This window comes from Brachyhypopomus gauderio, unplaced genomic scaffold, assembly GCF_052324685.1.
Source record: "Brachyhypopomus gauderio isolate BG-103 unplaced genomic scaffold, BGAUD_0.2 sc363, whole genome shotgun sequence".
NCBI lineage: Eukaryota > Metazoa > Chordata > Actinopteri > Gymnotiformes > Hypopomidae > Brachyhypopomus > Brachyhypopomus gauderio.
This window is the reverse complement of record NW_027507184.1, coordinates 30,074-44,299: the sequence shown is the minus strand read 5'-3', so window position 1 is coordinate 44,299 and position 14,226 is coordinate 30,074. Positions and strand designations below refer to the sequence as shown.

The 14,226-nt window shown below is 40.5% G+C and overlaps 21 non-coding genes and 34 pseudogenes across 21 annotated transcripts; all 55 read left to right on the top strand.

The window, feature by feature from the left end:
- The first annotated feature begins 51 nt into the window (after window positions 1-51).
- LOC143505072 (5S ribosomal RNA) lies at window positions 52-170 on the top strand. The gene has a single exon (XR_013127765.1). It is a non-coding gene; the product is annotated as a 5S ribosomal RNA (ribosomal RNA).
- Window positions 171-278: 108 nt separating this feature from the next.
- On the top strand, window positions 279-397 carry LOC143505153 (5S ribosomal RNA; annotated as a pseudogene).
- Window positions 398-523: 126 nt separating this feature from the next.
- On the top strand, window positions 524-642 carry LOC143505199 (5S ribosomal RNA; annotated as a pseudogene).
- Window positions 643-769: 127 nt separating this feature from the next.
- On the top strand, window positions 770-888 carry LOC143505069 (5S ribosomal RNA). Its single transcript, XR_013127763.1, has one exon. It is a non-coding gene; the product is annotated as a 5S ribosomal RNA (ribosomal RNA).
- A 108-nt stretch (window positions 889-996) lies between these two features.
- On the top strand, window positions 997-1,115 carry LOC143505269 (5S ribosomal RNA; annotated as a pseudogene).
- A 127-nt stretch (window positions 1,116-1,242) lies between these two features.
- LOC143505177 (5S ribosomal RNA) lies at window positions 1,243-1,361 on the top strand (annotated as a pseudogene).
- A 127-nt stretch (window positions 1,362-1,488) lies between these two features.
- On the top strand, window positions 1,489-1,607 carry LOC143505068 (5S ribosomal RNA). The gene has a single exon (XR_013127762.1). It is a non-coding gene; the product is annotated as a 5S ribosomal RNA (ribosomal RNA).
- A 214-nt stretch (window positions 1,608-1,821) lies between these two features.
- Window positions 1,822-1,940, top strand: LOC143505329 (5S ribosomal RNA; annotated as a pseudogene).
- A 372-nt stretch (window positions 1,941-2,312) lies between these two features.
- On the top strand, window positions 2,313-2,431 carry LOC143505067 (5S ribosomal RNA). The gene has a single exon (XR_013127761.1). It is a non-coding gene; the product is annotated as a 5S ribosomal RNA (ribosomal RNA).
- Window positions 2,432-2,539: 108 nt separating this feature from the next.
- On the top strand, window positions 2,540-2,658 carry LOC143505268 (5S ribosomal RNA; annotated as a pseudogene).
- Window positions 2,659-2,785: 127 nt separating this feature from the next.
- LOC143505066 (5S ribosomal RNA) lies at window positions 2,786-2,904 on the top strand. The gene has a single exon (XR_013127760.1). It is a non-coding gene; the product is annotated as a 5S ribosomal RNA (ribosomal RNA).
- Window positions 2,905-3,118: 214 nt separating this feature from the next.
- LOC143505267 (5S ribosomal RNA) lies at window positions 3,119-3,237 on the top strand (annotated as a pseudogene).
- Window positions 3,238-3,364: 127 nt separating this feature from the next.
- LOC143505065 (5S ribosomal RNA) lies at window positions 3,365-3,483 on the top strand. Its single transcript, XR_013127759.1, has one exon. It is a non-coding gene; the product is annotated as a 5S ribosomal RNA (ribosomal RNA).
- Window positions 3,484-3,697: 214 nt separating this feature from the next.
- LOC143505266 (5S ribosomal RNA) lies at window positions 3,698-3,816 on the top strand (annotated as a pseudogene).
- Window positions 3,817-3,943: 127 nt separating this feature from the next.
- Window positions 3,944-4,062, top strand: LOC143505064 (5S ribosomal RNA). The gene has a single exon (XR_013127758.1). It is a non-coding gene; the product is annotated as a 5S ribosomal RNA (ribosomal RNA).
- Window positions 4,063-4,170: 108 nt separating this feature from the next.
- Window positions 4,171-4,289, top strand: LOC143505152 (5S ribosomal RNA; annotated as a pseudogene).
- Window positions 4,290-4,415: 126 nt separating this feature from the next.
- Window positions 4,416-4,534, top strand: LOC143505328 (5S ribosomal RNA; annotated as a pseudogene).
- Window positions 4,535-4,660: 126 nt separating this feature from the next.
- Window positions 4,661-4,779, top strand: LOC143505265 (5S ribosomal RNA; annotated as a pseudogene).
- Window positions 4,780-4,906: 127 nt separating this feature from the next.
- Window positions 4,907-5,025, top strand: LOC143505063 (5S ribosomal RNA). The gene has a single exon (XR_013127757.1). It is a non-coding gene; the product is annotated as a 5S ribosomal RNA (ribosomal RNA).
- Window positions 5,026-5,133: 108 nt separating this feature from the next.
- Window positions 5,134-5,252, top strand: LOC143505150 (5S ribosomal RNA; annotated as a pseudogene).
- Window positions 5,253-5,378: 126 nt separating this feature from the next.
- Window positions 5,379-5,497, top strand: LOC143505197 (5S ribosomal RNA; annotated as a pseudogene).
- Window positions 5,498-5,624: 127 nt separating this feature from the next.
- On the top strand, window positions 5,625-5,743 carry LOC143505062 (5S ribosomal RNA). The gene has a single exon (XR_013127756.1). It is a non-coding gene; the product is annotated as a 5S ribosomal RNA (ribosomal RNA).
- A 108-nt stretch (window positions 5,744-5,851) lies between these two features.
- Window positions 5,852-5,970, top strand: LOC143505263 (5S ribosomal RNA; annotated as a pseudogene).
- Window positions 5,971-6,097: 127 nt separating this feature from the next.
- Window positions 6,098-6,216, top strand: LOC143505176 (5S ribosomal RNA; annotated as a pseudogene).
- A 127-nt stretch (window positions 6,217-6,343) lies between these two features.
- Window positions 6,344-6,462, top strand: LOC143505061 (5S ribosomal RNA). Its single transcript, XR_013127755.1, has one exon. It is a non-coding gene; the product is annotated as a 5S ribosomal RNA (ribosomal RNA).
- A 214-nt stretch (window positions 6,463-6,676) lies between these two features.
- LOC143505327 (5S ribosomal RNA) lies at window positions 6,677-6,795 on the top strand (annotated as a pseudogene).
- A 126-nt stretch (window positions 6,796-6,921) lies between these two features.
- Window positions 6,922-7,040, top strand: LOC143505262 (5S ribosomal RNA; annotated as a pseudogene).
- A 127-nt stretch (window positions 7,041-7,167) lies between these two features.
- On the top strand, window positions 7,168-7,286 carry LOC143505060 (5S ribosomal RNA). The gene has a single exon (XR_013127754.1). It is a non-coding gene; the product is annotated as a 5S ribosomal RNA (ribosomal RNA).
- Window positions 7,287-7,394: 108 nt separating this feature from the next.
- LOC143505149 (5S ribosomal RNA) lies at window positions 7,395-7,513 on the top strand (annotated as a pseudogene).
- A 126-nt stretch (window positions 7,514-7,639) lies between these two features.
- LOC143505196 (5S ribosomal RNA) lies at window positions 7,640-7,758 on the top strand (annotated as a pseudogene).
- Window positions 7,759-7,885: 127 nt separating this feature from the next.
- Window positions 7,886-8,004, top strand: LOC143505058 (5S ribosomal RNA). The gene has a single exon (XR_013127752.1). It is a non-coding gene; the product is annotated as a 5S ribosomal RNA (ribosomal RNA).
- A 108-nt stretch (window positions 8,005-8,112) lies between these two features.
- On the top strand, window positions 8,113-8,231 carry LOC143505261 (5S ribosomal RNA; annotated as a pseudogene).
- Window positions 8,232-8,358: 127 nt separating this feature from the next.
- LOC143505057 (5S ribosomal RNA) lies at window positions 8,359-8,477 on the top strand. Its single transcript, XR_013127751.1, has one exon. It is a non-coding gene; the product is annotated as a 5S ribosomal RNA (ribosomal RNA).
- Window positions 8,478-8,691: 214 nt separating this feature from the next.
- On the top strand, window positions 8,692-8,810 carry LOC143505260 (5S ribosomal RNA; annotated as a pseudogene).
- Window positions 8,811-8,936: 126 nt separating this feature from the next.
- LOC143505259 (5S ribosomal RNA) lies at window positions 8,937-9,055 on the top strand (annotated as a pseudogene).
- Window positions 9,056-9,182: 127 nt separating this feature from the next.
- Window positions 9,183-9,301, top strand: LOC143505056 (5S ribosomal RNA). Its single transcript, XR_013127750.1, has one exon. It is a non-coding gene; the product is annotated as a 5S ribosomal RNA (ribosomal RNA).
- Window positions 9,302-9,409: 108 nt separating this feature from the next.
- On the top strand, window positions 9,410-9,528 carry LOC143505148 (5S ribosomal RNA; annotated as a pseudogene).
- A 126-nt stretch (window positions 9,529-9,654) lies between these two features.
- Window positions 9,655-9,773, top strand: LOC143505195 (5S ribosomal RNA; annotated as a pseudogene).
- Window positions 9,774-9,900: 127 nt separating this feature from the next.
- On the top strand, window positions 9,901-10,019 carry LOC143505055 (5S ribosomal RNA). Its single transcript, XR_013127749.1, has one exon. It is a non-coding gene; the product is annotated as a 5S ribosomal RNA (ribosomal RNA).
- Window positions 10,020-10,127: 108 nt separating this feature from the next.
- LOC143505258 (5S ribosomal RNA) lies at window positions 10,128-10,246 on the top strand (annotated as a pseudogene).
- Window positions 10,247-10,373: 127 nt separating this feature from the next.
- Window positions 10,374-10,492, top strand: LOC143505054 (5S ribosomal RNA). The gene has a single exon (XR_013127748.1). It is a non-coding gene; the product is annotated as a 5S ribosomal RNA (ribosomal RNA).
- Window positions 10,493-10,706: 214 nt separating this feature from the next.
- Window positions 10,707-10,825, top strand: LOC143505257 (5S ribosomal RNA; annotated as a pseudogene).
- Window positions 10,826-10,952: 127 nt separating this feature from the next.
- Window positions 10,953-11,071, top strand: LOC143505358 (5S ribosomal RNA). The gene has a single exon (XR_013127866.1). It is a non-coding gene; the product is annotated as a 5S ribosomal RNA (ribosomal RNA).
- A 214-nt stretch (window positions 11,072-11,285) lies between these two features.
- On the top strand, window positions 11,286-11,404 carry LOC143505256 (5S ribosomal RNA; annotated as a pseudogene).
- A 127-nt stretch (window positions 11,405-11,531) lies between these two features.
- Window positions 11,532-11,650, top strand: LOC143505357 (5S ribosomal RNA). Its single transcript, XR_013127865.1, has one exon. It is a non-coding gene; the product is annotated as a 5S ribosomal RNA (ribosomal RNA).
- Window positions 11,651-11,758: 108 nt separating this feature from the next.
- LOC143505147 (5S ribosomal RNA) lies at window positions 11,759-11,877 on the top strand (annotated as a pseudogene).
- A 126-nt stretch (window positions 11,878-12,003) lies between these two features.
- On the top strand, window positions 12,004-12,122 carry LOC143505194 (5S ribosomal RNA; annotated as a pseudogene).
- Window positions 12,123-12,249: 127 nt separating this feature from the next.
- LOC143505356 (5S ribosomal RNA) lies at window positions 12,250-12,368 on the top strand. The gene has a single exon (XR_013127864.1). It is a non-coding gene; the product is annotated as a 5S ribosomal RNA (ribosomal RNA).
- Window positions 12,369-12,476: 108 nt separating this feature from the next.
- LOC143505255 (5S ribosomal RNA) lies at window positions 12,477-12,595 on the top strand (annotated as a pseudogene).
- Window positions 12,596-12,722: 127 nt separating this feature from the next.
- LOC143505355 (5S ribosomal RNA) lies at window positions 12,723-12,841 on the top strand. The gene has a single exon (XR_013127863.1). It is a non-coding gene; the product is annotated as a 5S ribosomal RNA (ribosomal RNA).
- Window positions 12,842-13,055: 214 nt separating this feature from the next.
- Window positions 13,056-13,174, top strand: LOC143505254 (5S ribosomal RNA; annotated as a pseudogene).
- A 126-nt stretch (window positions 13,175-13,300) lies between these two features.
- Window positions 13,301-13,419, top strand: LOC143505252 (5S ribosomal RNA; annotated as a pseudogene).
- Window positions 13,420-13,546: 127 nt separating this feature from the next.
- LOC143505354 (5S ribosomal RNA) lies at window positions 13,547-13,665 on the top strand. The gene has a single exon (XR_013127862.1). It is a non-coding gene; the product is annotated as a 5S ribosomal RNA (ribosomal RNA).
- A 108-nt stretch (window positions 13,666-13,773) lies between these two features.
- LOC143505146 (5S ribosomal RNA) lies at window positions 13,774-13,892 on the top strand (annotated as a pseudogene).
- A 126-nt stretch (window positions 13,893-14,018) lies between these two features.
- On the top strand, window positions 14,019-14,137 carry LOC143505193 (5S ribosomal RNA; annotated as a pseudogene).
- Window positions 14,138-14,226: the final 89 nt, after the last annotated feature.

Sequence of the window (14,226 nt, the reverse complement as noted above, 5' to 3'; positions counted from 1 at the left end):
TGTTCAGGTTTTGCTCTCATTATAAATAGGTCATCTTTGCATTCTTTTACGGCTTACGGCCACACCAGCCTGAAAACGCCCGATCTCATTTGACCTCGGAAGCTAAGCTCGTTTGGGCCTGGTTAGTACTTGGATGGGAGACCACCTGGGAATACCAGGTGCTGTAAGCCAATTAGATTTAATTATCAAGCTTAAATGTGTTCTGCAAAAAAACTAGCAATTTCTGTTGTTCAGGTTTTGCTCTTGTTATAATTAGATAATCTTTGCATTGTTTTATGGCTTACGGCCACACCAGCCTGAAAACGCCCGATCTCATTTGACCTAGGAAGCTAAATAGGTTTGGGCCAGGTTAATACTTGTATGGGAGACAGCTTGGGAATACCAGGTGCTGTGTGACTTTTATAGTTGAGTTGCTGTTTACATTCAATTAGCAAGCTTAAATGTGTTCTGCAAAAAAACTAGCAATTTCTGTTGTTCAGGTTTTGCTCTTGTTATAATTAGATAATCTTTGCATTGTTTTATGGCTTGCGGCCACACCAGCCTGAAAACGCCCGATCTCATTTGACCTCGGAAGCTAAATAGGTTTTGGCCAGGTTAATACTTGTATGGGGGACAGCTTGGGAATACCAGGTGCTGTGTGACTTTTATAGTTGAGTTGCTATTTACATTCAATTAGCAAGCTTAAAGGTGTTCTGCAAAACAAACTAGCAATGTCTGTTGTTCAGGTTTTGCTCTCATTATAAATAGGTCATCTTTGCATTCTTTTACGGCTTACGGCCACACCAGCCTGAAAACGCCCGATCTCATTTGACCTCGGAAGCTAAGCTCGTTTGGGCCTGGTTAGTACTTGGATGGGAGACCACCTGGGAATACCAGGTGCTGTAAGCCAATTAGATTTAATTATCAAGCTTAAATGTGTTCTGCAAAAAAACTAGCAATTTCTGTTGTTCAGGTTTTGCTCTTGTTATAATTAGATAATCTTTGCATTGTTTTATGGCTTACGGCCACACCAGCCTGAAAACGCCCGATTTCATTTGACCTAGGAAGCTAAATAGGTTTAGGCCAGGTTAATACTTGTATGGGAGACAGCTTGGGAATACCAGGTGCTGTGTGACTTTTATAGTTGAGTTGCTATTTACATTCAATTAGCAAGCTTAAAGGTGTTCTGCAAAAAAAACTAGCAATGTCTGTTGTTCAGGTTTTGCTCTCATCATAAATAGGTCATCTTTGCATTGTTTTACGGCTTACGGCCACACCAACCTGAAAACGCCCGATCTCATTTGAAATAGGAAGCTAAATAGGTTTGGGCCAGGTTAATACTTGTATGGGAGACAGCTTGGGAATACCAGGTGCTGTGTGACTTTTATAGTTGAGTTGCTATTTACATTCAATTAGCAAGCTTAAAGGTGTTCTGCAAAAAAAACTAGCAATGTCTGTTGTTCAGGTTTTGCTCTCATTATAAATAGGTCATCTTTGCATTGTTTTACGGCTTACGGCCACACCAGCCTGAAAACGCCCGATCTCATTTGACCTCGGAAGCTAAGCTCGTTTGGGCCTGGTTAGTACTTGGATGGGAGACCACCTGGGAATACCAGGTGCTGTAAGCCTATTAGATTTAATTATCAAGCTAAATAGGTTTGGGCCAGGTTAATACTTGTATGGGAGACAGCTTGGGAATACCAGGTGCTGTGTGACTTTTATAGTTGAGTTGCTGTTTACATTCAATTAGCAAGCTTAAATGTGTTCTGCAAAAAAACTAGCAATTTCTGTTGTTCAGGTTTTGCTCTTGTTATAATTAGATAATCTTTGCATTGTTTTATGGCTTACGGCCACACCGGCCTGAAAACGCCCGATTTCATTTGACCTAGGAAGCTAAATAGGTTTAGGCCAGGTTAATACTTGTATGGGAGACAGCTTGGGAATACCAGGTGCTGTGTGACTTTTATAGTTGAGTTGCTGTTTACATTCAATTAGCAAGCTTAAATGTGTTCTGCAAAAAAACTAGCAATTTCTGTTGTTCAGGTTTTGCTCTTGTTATAATTAGATAATCTTTGCATTGTTTTATGGCTTACGGCCACACCAGCCTGAAAACGCCCGATTTCATTTGACCTAGGAAGCTAAATAGGTTTTGGCCAGGTTAATACTTGTATGGGGGACAGCTTGGGAATACCAGGTGCTGTGTGACTTTTATAGTTGAGTTGCTATTTACATTCAATTAGCAAGCTTAAAGGTGTTCTGCAAAACAAACTAGCAATGTCTGTTGTTCAGGTTTTGCTCTCATTATAAATAGGTCATCTTTGCATTCTTTTACGGCTTACGGCCACACCAGCCTGAAAACGCCCGATCTCATTTGACCTCGGAAGCTAAGCTCGTTTGGGCCTGGTTAGTACTTGGATGGGAGACCACCTGGGAATACCAGGTGCTGTAAGCCAATTAGATTTAATTATCAAGCTTAAATGTGTTCTGCAAAAAAACTAGCAATTTCTGTTGTTCAGGTTTTGCTCTTGTTATAATTAGATAATCTTTGCATTGTTTTATGGCTTACGGCCACACCAGCCTGAAAACGCCCGATTTCATTTGACCTAGGAAGCTAAATAGGTTTAGGCCAGGTTAATACTTGTATGGGAGACAGCTTGGGAATACCAGGTGCTGTGTGACTTTTATAGTTGAGTTGCTATTTACATTCAATTAGCAAGCTTAAAGGTGTTCTGCAAAAAAAACTAGCAATGTCTGTTGTTCAGGTTTTGCTCTCATTATAAATAGGTCATCTTTGCATTGTTTTACGGCTTACGGCCACACCAGCCTGAAAACGCCCGATCTCATTTGACCTCGGAAGCTAAGCTCGTTTGGGCCTGGTTAGTACTTGGATGGGAGACCACCTGGGAATACCAGGTGCTGTAAGCCTATTAGATTTAATTATCAAGCTAAATAGGTTTGGGCCAGGTTAATACTTGTATGGGAGACAGCTTGGGAATGCCAGGTGCTGTGTGACTTTTATAGTTGAGTTGCTGTTTACATTCAATTAGCAAGCTTAAATGTGTTCTGCAAAAAAACTAGCAATTTCTGTTGTTCAGGTTTTGCTCTTGTTATAATTAGATCATCTTTGCATTGTTTTATGGCTTACGGCCACACCAGCCTGAAAACGCCCGATTTCATTTGACCTAGGAAGCTAAATAGGTTTAGGCCAGGTTAATACTTGTATGGGAGACAGCTTGGGAATACCAGGTGCTGTGTGACTTTTATAGTTGAGTTGCTATTTACATTCAATTAGCAAGCTTAAAGGTGTTCTGCAAAAAAAACTAGCAATGTCTGTTGTTCAGGTTTTGCTCTCATTATAAATAGGTCATCTTTGCATTGTTTTACGGCTTACGGCCACACCAGCCTGAAAACGCCCGATCTCATTTGACCTCGGAAGCTAAGCTCGTTTGGGCCTGGTTAGTACTTGGATGGGAGACCACCTGGGAATACCAGGTGCTGTAAGCCTATTAGATTTAATTATCAAGCTAAATAGGTTTGGGCCAGGTTAATACTTGTATGGGAGACAGCTTGGGAATACCAGGTGCTGTGTGACTTTTATAGTTGAGTTGCTGTTTACATTCAATTAGCAAGCTTAAATGTGTTCTGCAAAAAAACTAGCAATTTCTGTTGTTCAGGTTTTGTTCTTGTTATAATTAGATAATCTTTGCATTGTTTTATGGCTTACGGCCACACCAGCCTGAAAACGCCCGATTTCATTTGACCTAGGAAGCTAAATAGGTTTAGGCCAGGTTAATACTTGTATGGGAGACAGCTTGGGAATACCAGGTGCTGTGTGACTTTTATAGTTGAGTTGCTATTTACATTCAATTAGCAAGCTTAAAGGTGTTCTGCAAAAAAAACTAGCAATGTCTGTTGTTCAGGTTTTGCTCTCATTATAAATAGGTCATCTTTGCATTCTTTTACGGCTTACGGCCACACCAGCCTGAAAACGCCCGATCTCATTTGACCTCGGAAGCTAAGCTCGTTTGGGCCTGGTTAGTACTTGGATGGGAGACCACCTGGGAATACCAGGTGCTGTAAGCCAATTAGATTTAATTATCAAGCTTAAATGTGTTCTGCAAAAAAACTAGCAATTTCTGTTGTTCAGGTTTTGCTCTTGTTATAATTAGATAATCTTTGCATTGTTTTATGGCTTACGGCCACACCAGCCTGAAAACGCCCGATCTCATTTGACCTAGGAAGCTAAATAGGTTTGGGCCAGGTTAATACTTGTATGGGAGACAGCTTGGGAATACCAGGTGCTGTGTGACTTTTATAGTTGAGTTGCTGTTTACATTCAATTAGCAAGCTTAAATGTGTTCTGCAAAAAAACTAGCAATTTCTGTTGTTCAGGTTTTGCTCTTGTTATAATTAGATAATCTTTGCATTGTTTTATGGCTTACGGCCACACCGGCCTGAAAACGCCCGATTTCATTTGACCTAGGAAGCTAAATAGGTTTAGGCCAGGTTAATACTTGTATGGGAGACAGCTTGGGAATACCAGGTGCTGTGTGACTTTTATAGTTGAGTTGCTGTTTACATTCAATTAGCAAGCTTAAATGTGTTCTGCAAAAAAACTAGCAATTTCTGTTGTTCAGGTTTTGCTCTTGTTATAATTAGATAATCTTTGCATTGTTTTATGGCTTACGGCCACACCAGCCTGAAAACGCCCGATTTCATTTGACCTAGGAAGCTAAATAGGTTTAGGCCAGGTTAATACTTGTATGGGAGACAGCTTGGGAATACCAGGTGCTGTGTGACTTTTATAGTTGAGTTGCTATTTACATTCAATTAGCAAGCTTAAAGGTGTTCTGCAAAAAAAACTAGCAATGTCTGTTGTTCAGGTTTTGCTCTCATTATAAATAGGTCATCTTTGCATTCTTTTACGGCTTACGGCCACACCAGCCTGAAAACGCCCGATCTCATTTGACCTCGGAAGCTAAGCTCGTTTGGGCCTGGTTAGTACTTGGATGGGAGACCACCTGGGAATACCAGGTGCTGTAAGCCAATTAGATTTAATTATCAAGCTTAAATGTGTTCTGCAAAAAAACTAGCAATTTCTGTTGTTCAGGTTTTGCTCTTGTTATAATTAGATAATCTTTGCATTGTTTTATGGCTTACGGCCACACCAGCCTGAAAACGCCCGATCTCATTTGACCTAGGAAGCTAAATAGGTTTGGGCCAGGTTAATACTTGTATGGGAGACAGCTTGGGAATACCAGGTGCTGTGTGACTTTTATAGTTGAGTTGCTGTTTACATTCAATTAGCAAGCTTAAATGTGTTCTGCAAAAAAACTAGCAATTTCTGTTGTTCAGGTTTTGCTCTTGTTATAATTAGATAATCTTTGCATTGTTTTATGGCTTGCGGCCACACCAGCCTGAAAACGCCCGATCTCATTTGACCTCGGAAGCTAAATAGGTTTTGGCCAGGTTAATACTTGTATGGGGGACAGCTTGGGAATACCAGGTGCTGTGTGACTTTTATAGTTGAGTTGCTATTTACATTCAATTAGCAAGCTTAAAGGTGTTCTGCAAAACAAACTAGCAATGTCTGTTGTTCAGGTTTTGCTCTCATTATAAATAGGTCATCTTTGCATTCTTTTACGGCTTACGGCCACACCAGCCTGAAAACGCCCGATCTCATTTGACCTCGGAAGCTAAGCTCGTTTGGGCCTGGTTAGTACTTGGATGGGAGACCACCTGGGAATACCAGGTGCTGTAAGCCAATTAGATTTAATTATCAAGCTTAAATGTGTTCTGCAAAAAAACTAGCAATTTCTGTTGTTCAGGTTTTGCTCTTGTTATAATTAGATAATCTTTGCATTGTTTTATGGCTTACGGCCACACCAGCCTGAAAACGCCCGATTTCATTTGACCTAGGAAGCTAAATAGGTTTAGGCCAGGTTAATACTTGTATGGGAGACAGCTTGGGAATACCAGGTGCTGTGTGACTTTTATAGTTGAGTTGCTATTTACATTCAATTAGCAAGCTTAAAGGTGTTCTGCAAAAAAAACTAGCAATGTCTGTTGTTCAGGTTTTGCTCTCATCATAAATAGGTCATCTTTGCATTGTTTTACGGCTTACGGCCACACCAACCTGAAAACGCCCGATCTCATTTGAAATAGGAAGCTAAATAGGTTTGGGCCAGGTTAATACTTGTATGGGAGACAGCTTGGGAATACCAGGTGCTGTGTGACTTTTATAGTTGAGTTGCTATTTACATTCAATTAGCAAGCTTAAAGGTGTTCTGCAAAAAAAACTAGCAATGTCTGTTGTTCAGGTTTTGCTCTCATTATAAATAGGTCATCTTTGCATTGTTTTACGGCTTACGGCCACACCAGCCTGAAAACGCCCGATCTCATTTGACCTCGGAAGCTAAGCTCGTTTGGGCCTGGTTAGTACTTGGATGGGAGACCACCTGGGAATACCAGGTGCTGTAAGCCTATTAGATTTAATTATCAAGCTAAATAGGTTTGGGCCAGGTTAATACTTGTATGGGAGACAGCTTGGGAATACCAGGTGCTGTGTGACTTTTATAGTTGAGTTGCTGTTTACATTCAATTAGCAAGCTTAAATGTGTTCTGCAAAAAAACTAGCAATTTCTGTTGTTCAGGTTTTGCTCTTGTTATAATTAGATAATCTTTGCATTGTTTTATGGCTTACGGCCACACCGGCCTGAAAACGCCCGATTTCATTTGACCTAGGAAGCTAAATAGGTTTAGGCCAGGTTAATACTTGTATGGGAGACAGCTTGGGAATACCAGGTGCTGTGTGACTTTTATAGTTGAGTTGCTGTTTACATTCAATTAGCAAGCTTAAATGTGTTCTGCAAAAAAACTAGCAATTTCTGTTGTTCAGGTTTTGCTCTTGTTATAATTAGATAATCTTTGCATTGTTTTATGGCTTACGGCCACACCAGCCTGAAAACGCCCGATTTCATTTGACCTAGGAAGCTAAATAGGTTTAGGCCAGGTTAATACTTGTATGGGAGACAGCTTGGGAATACCAGGTGCTGTGTGACTTTTATAGTTGAGTTGCTATTTACATTCAATTAGCAAGCTTAAAGGTGTTCTGCAAAAAAAACTAGCAATGTCTGTTGTTCAGGTTTTGCTCTCATTATAAATAGGTCATCTTTGCATTCTTTTACGGCTTACGGCCACACCAGCCTGAAAACGCCCGATCTCATTTGACCTCGGAAGCTAAGCTCGTTTGGGCCTGGTTAGTACTTGGATGGGAGACCACCTGGGAATACCAGGTGCTGTAAGCCAATTAGATTTAATTATCAAGCTTAAATGTGTTCTGCAAAAAAACTAGCAATTTCTGTTGTTCAGGTTTTGCTCTTGTTATAATTAGATAATCTTTGCATTGTTTTATGGCTTACGGCCACACCAGCCTGAAAACGCCCGATCTCATTTGACCTAGGAAGCTAAATAGGTTTGGGCCAGGTTAATACTTGTATGGGAGACAGCTTGGGAATACCAGGTGCTGTGTGACTTTTATAGTTGAGTTGCTGTTTACATTCAATTAGCAAGCTTAAATGTGTTCTGCAAAAAAACTAGCAATTTCTGTTGTTCAGGTTTTGCTCTTGTTATAATTAGATAATCTTTGCATTGTTTTATGGCTTGCGGCCACACCAGCCTGAAAACGCCCGATCTCATTTGACCTCGGAAGCTAAATAGGTTTTGGCCAGGTTAATACTTGTATGGGGGACAGCTTGGGAATACCAGGTGCTGTGTGACTTTTATAGTTGAGTTGCTATTTACATTCAATTAGCAAGCTTAAAGGTGTTCTGCAAAACAAACTAGCAATGTCTGTTGTTCAGGTTTTGCTCTCATTATAAATAGGTCATCTTTGCATTCTTTTACGGCTTACGGCCACACCAGCCTGAAAACGCCCGATCTCATTTGACCTCGGAAGCTAAGCTCGTTTGGGCCTGGTTAGTACTTGGATGGGAGACCACCTGGGAATACCAGGTGCTGTAAGCCAATTAGATTTAATTATCAAGCTTAAATGTGTTCTGCAAAAAAACTAGCAATTTCTGTTGTTCAGGTTTTGCTCTTGTTATAATTAGATAATCTTTGCATTGTTTTATGGCTTACGGCCACACCAGCCTGAAAACGCCCGATTTCATTTGACCTAGGAAGCTAAATAGGTTTAGGCCAGGTTAATACTTGTATGGGAGACAGCTTGGGAATACCAGGTGCTGTGTGACTTTTATAGTTGAGTTGCTATTTACATTCAATTAGCAAGCTTAAAGGTGTTCTGCAAAAAAAACTAGCAATGTCTGTTGTTCAGGTTTTGCTCTCATTATAAATAGGTCATCTTTGCATTGTTTTACGGCTTACGGCCACACCAGCCTGAAAACGCCCGATCTCATTTGACCTCGGAAGCTAAGCTCGTTTGGGCCTGGTTAGTACTTGGATGGGAGACCACCTGGGAATACCAGGTGCTGTAAGCCTATTAGATTTAATTATCAAGCTAAATAGGTTTGGGCCAGGTTAATACTTGTATGGGAGACAGCTTGGGAATACCAGGTGCTGTGTGACTTTTATAGTTGAGTTGCTGTTTACATTCAATTAGCAAGCTTAAATGTGTTCTGCAAAAAAACTAGCAATTTCTGTTGTTCAGGTTTTGTTCTTGTTATAATTAGATAATCTTTGCATTGTTTTATGGCTTACGGCCACACCAGCCTGAAAACGCCCGATTTCATTTGACCTAGGAAGCTAAATAGGTTTAGGCCAGGTTAATACTTGTATGGGAGACAGCTTGGGAATACCAGGTGCTGTGTGACTTTTATAGTTGAGTTGCTGTTTACATTCAATTAGCAAGCTTAAATGTGTTCTGCAAAAAAACTAGCAATTTCTGTTGTTCAGGTTTTGCTCTTGTTATAATTAGATAATCTTTGCATTGTTTTATGGCTTACGGCCACACCAGCCTGAAAACGCCCGATTTCATTTGACCTAGGAAGCTAAATAGGTTTAGGCCAGGTTAATACTTGTATGGGAGACAGCTTGGGAATACCAGGTGCTGTGTGACTTTTATAGTTGAGTTGCTATTTACATTCAATTAGCAAGCTTAAAGGTGTTCTGCAAAAAAAACTAGCAATGTCTGTTGTTCAGGTTTTGCTCTCATTATAAATAGGTCATCTTTGCATTCTTTTACGGCTTACGGCCACACCAGCCTGAAAACGCCCGATCTCATTTGACCTCGGAAGCTAAGCTCGTTTGGGCCTGGTTAGTACTTGGATGGGAGACCACCTGGGAATACCAGGTGCTGTAAGCCAATTAGATTTAATTATCAAGCTTAAATGTGTTCTGCAAAAAAACTAGCAATTTCTGTTGTTCAGGTTTTGCTCTTGTTATAATTAGATAATCTTTGCATTGTTTTATGGCTTACGGCCACACCAGCCTGAAAACGCCCGATCTCATTTGACCTAGGAAGCTAAATAGGTTTGGGCCAGGTTAATACTTGTATGGGAGACAGCTTGGGAATACCAGGTGCTGTGTGACTTTTATAGTTGAGTTGCTGTTTACATTCAATTAGCAAGCTTAAATGTGTTCTGCAAAAAAACTAGCAATTTCTGTTGTTCAGGTTTTGCTCTTGTTATAATTAGATAATCTTTGCATTGTTTTATGGCTTGCGGCCACACCAGCCTGAAAACGCCCGATCTCATTTGACCTCGGAAGCTAAATAGGTTTTGGCCAGGTTAATACTTGTATGGGGGACAGCTTGGGAATACCAGGTGCTGTGTGACTTTTATAGTTGAGTTGCTATTTACATTCAATTAGCAAGCTTAAAGGTGTTCTGCAAAACAAACTAGCAATGTCTGTTGTTCAGGTTTTGCTCTCATTATAAATAGGTCATCTTTGCATTCTTTTACGGCTTACGGCCACACCAGCCTGAAAACGCCCGATCTCATTTGACCTCGGAAGCTAAGCTCGTTTGGGCCTGGTTAGTACTTGGATGGGAGACCACCTGGGAATACCAGGTGCTGTAAGCCAATTAGATTTAATTATCAAGCTTAAATGTGTTCTGCAAAAAAACTAGCAATTTCTGTTGTTCAGGTTTTGCTCTTGTTATAATTAGATAATCTTTGCATTGTTTTATGGCTTACGGCCACACCAGCCTGAAAACGCCCGATTTCATTTGACCTAGGAAGCTAAATAGGTTTAGGCCAGGTTAATACTTGTATGGGAGACAGCTTGGGAATACCAGGTGCTGTGTGACTTTTATAGTTGAGTTGCTATTTACATTCAATTAGCAAGCTTAAAGGTGTTCTGCAAAAAAAACTAGCAATGTCTGTTGTTCAGGTTTTGCTCTCATTATAAATAGGTCATCTTTGCATTGTTTTACGGCTTACGGCCACACCAGCCTGAAAACGCCCGATCTCATTTGACCTCGGAAGCTAAGCTCGTTTGGGCCTGGTTAGTACTTGGATGGGAGACCACCTGGGAATACCAGGTGCTGTAAGCCTATTAGATTTAATTATCAAGCTAAATAGGTTTGGGCCAGGTTAATACTTGTATGGGAGACAGCTTGGGAATGCCAGGTGCTGTGTGACTTTTATAGTTGAGTTGCTGTTTACATTCAATTAGCAAGCTTAAATGTGTTCTGCAAAAAAACTAGCAATTTCTGTTGTTCAGGTTTTGCTCTTGTTATAATTAGATCATCTTTGCATTGTTTTATGGCTTACGGCCACACCAGCCTGAAAACGCCCGATTTCATTTGACCTAGGAAGCTAAATAGGTTTAGGCCAGGTTAATACTTGTATGGGAGACAGCTTGGGAATACCAGGTGCTGTGTGACTTTTATAGTTGAGTTGCTATTTACATTCAATTAGCAAGCTTAAAGGTGTTCTGCAAAAAAAACTAGCAATGTCTGTTGTTCAGGTTTTGCTCTCATTATAAATAGGTCATCTTTGCATTGTTTTACGGCTTACGGCCACACCAGCCTGAAAACGCCCGATCTCATTTGACCTCGGAAGCTAAGCTCGTTTGGGCCTGGTTAGTACTTGGATGGGAGACCACCTGGGAATACCAGGTGCTGTAAGCCTATTAGATTTAATTATCAAGCTAAATAGGTTTGGGCCAGGTTAATACTTGTATGGGAGACAGCTTGGGAATACCAGGTGCTGTGTGACTTTTATAGTTGAGTTGCTGTTTACATTCAATTAGCAAGCTTAAATGTGTTCTGCAAAAAAACTAGCAATTTCTGTTGTTCAGGTTTTGTTCTTGTTATAATTAGATAATCTTTGCATTGTTTTATGGCTTACGGCCACACCAGCCTGAAAACGCCCGATTTCATTTGACCTAGGAAGCTAAATAGGTTTAGGCCAGGTTAATACTTGTATGGGAGACAGCTTGGGAATACCAGGTGCTGTGTGACTTTTATAGTTGAGTTGCTATTTACATTCAATTAGCAAGCTTAAAGGTGTTCTGCAAAAAAAACTAGCAATGTCTGTTGTTCAGGTTTTGCTCTCATTATAAATAGGTCATCTTTGCATTCTTTTACGGCTTACGGCCACACCAGCCTGAAAACGCCCGATCTCATTTGACCTCGGAAGCTAAGCTCGTTTGGGCCTGGTTAGTACTTGGATGGGAGACCACCTGGGAATACCAGGTGCTGTAAGCCAATTAGATTTAATTATCAAGCTTAAATGTGTTCTGCAAAAAAACTAGCAATTTCTGTTGTTCAGGTTTTGCTCTTGTTATAATTAGATAATCTTTGCATTGTTTTATGGCTTACGGCCACACCAGCCTGAAAACGCCCGATCTCATTTGACCTAGGAAGCTAAATAGGTTTGGGCCAGGTTAATACTTGTATGGGAGACAGCTTGGGAATACCAGGTGCTGTGTGACTTTTATAGTTGAGTTGCTGTTTACATTCAATTAGCAAGCTTAAATGTGTTCTGCAAAAAAACTAGCAATTTCTGTTGTTCAGGTTTTGCTCTTGTTATAATTAGATAATCTTTGCATTGTTTTATGGCTTGCGGCCACACCAGCCTGAAAACGCCCGATCTCATTTGACCTCGGAAGCTAAATAGGTTTTGGCCAGGTTAATACTTGTATGGGGGACAGCTTGGGAATACCAGGTGCTGTGTGACTTTTATAGTTGAGTTGCTATTTACATTCAATTAGCAAGCTTAAAGGTGTTCTGCAAAACAAACTAGCAATGTCTGTTGTTCAGGTTTTGCTCTCATTATAAATAGGTCATCTTTGCATTCTTTTACGGCTTACGGCCACACCAGCCTGAAAACGCCCGATCTCATTTGACCTCGGAAGCTAAGCTCGTTTGGGCCTGGTTAGTACTTGGATGGGAGACCACCTGGGAATACCAGGTGCTGTAAGCCAATTAGATTTAATTATCAAGCTTAAATGTGTTCTGCAAAAAAACTAGCAATTTCTGTTGTTCAGGTTTTGCTCTTGTTATAATTAGATCATCTTTGCATTGTTTTATGGCTTACGGCCACACCAGCCTGAAAACGCCCGATTTCATTTGACCTAGGAAGCTAAATAGGTTTAGGCCAGGTTAATACTTGTATGGGAGACAGCTTGGGAATACCAGGTGCTGTGTGACTTTTATAGTTGAGTTGCTATTTACATTCAATTAGCAAGCTTAAAGGTGTTCTGCAAAAAAAACTAGCAATGTCTGTTGTTCAGGTTTTGCTCTCATTATAAATAGGTCATCTTTGCATTGTTTTACGGCTTACGGCCACACCAGCCTGAAAACGCCCGATCTCATTTGACCTCGGAAGCTAAGCTCGTTTGGGCCTGGTTAGTACTTGGATGGGAGACCACCTGGGAATACCAGGTGCTGTAAGCCTATTAGATTTAATTATCAAGCTAAATAGGTTTGGGCCAGGTTAATACTTGTATGGGAGACAGCTTGGGAATACCAGGTGCTGTGTGACTTTTATAGTTGAGTTGCTGTTTACATTCAATTAGCAAGCTTAAATGTGTTCTGCAAAAAAACTAGCAATTTCTGTTGTTCAGGTTTTGTTCTTGTTATAATTAGATAATCTTTGCATTGTTTTATGGCTTACGGCCACACCAGCCTGAAAACGCCCGATTTCATTTGACCTAGGAAGCTAAATAGGTTTAGGCCAGGTTAATACTTGTATGGGAGACAGCTTGGGAATACCAGGTGCTGTGTGACTTTTATAGTTGAGTTGCTGTTTACATTCAATTAGCAAGCTTAAATGTGTTCTGCAAAAAAACTAGCAATTTCTGTTGTTCAGGTTTTGCTCTTGTTATAATTAGATAATCTTTGCATTGTTTTATGGCTTACGGCCACACCAGCCTGAAAACGCCCGATTTCATTTGACCTAGGAAGCTAAATAGGTTTAGGCCAGGTTAATACTTGTATGGGAGACAGCTTGGGAATACCAGGTGCTGTGTGACTTTTATAGTTGAGTTGCTATTTACATTCAATTAGCAAGCTTAAAGGTGTTCTGCAAAAAAAACTAGCAATGTCTGTTGTTCAGGTTTTGCTCTCATTATAAATAGGTCATCTTTGCATTCTTTTACGGCTTACGGCCACACCAGCCTGAAAACGCCCGATCTCATTTGACCTCGGAAGCTAAGCTCGTTTGGGCCTGGTTAGTACTTGGATGGGAGACCACCTGGGAATACCAGGTGCTGTAAGCCAATTAGATTTAATTATCAAGCTTAAATGTGTTCTGCAAAAAAACTAGCAATTTCTGTTGTTCAGGTTTTGCTCTTGTTATAATTAGATAATCTTTGCATTGTTTTATGGCTTACGGCCACACCAGCCTGAAAACGCCCGATCTCATTTGACCTAGGAAGCTAAATAGGTTTGGGCCAGGTTAATACTTGTATGGGAGACAGCTTGGGAATACCAGGTGCTGTGTGACTTTTATAGTTGAGTTGCTGTTTACATTCAATTAGCAAGCTTAAATGTGTTCTGCAAAAAAACTAGCAATTTCTGTTGTTCAGGTTTTGCTCTTGTTATAATTAGATAATCTTTGCATTGTTTTATGGCTTGCGGCCACACCAGCCTGAAAACGCCCGATCTCATTTGACCTCGGAAGCTAAATAGGTTTTGGCCAGGTTAATACTTGTATGGGGGACAGCTTGGGAATACCAGGTGCTGTGTGACTTTTATAGTTGAGTTGCTATTTACATTCAATTAGCAAGCTTAAAGGTGTTCTGCAAAACAAACTAGCAATGTCTGTTGTTCAGGTTTTG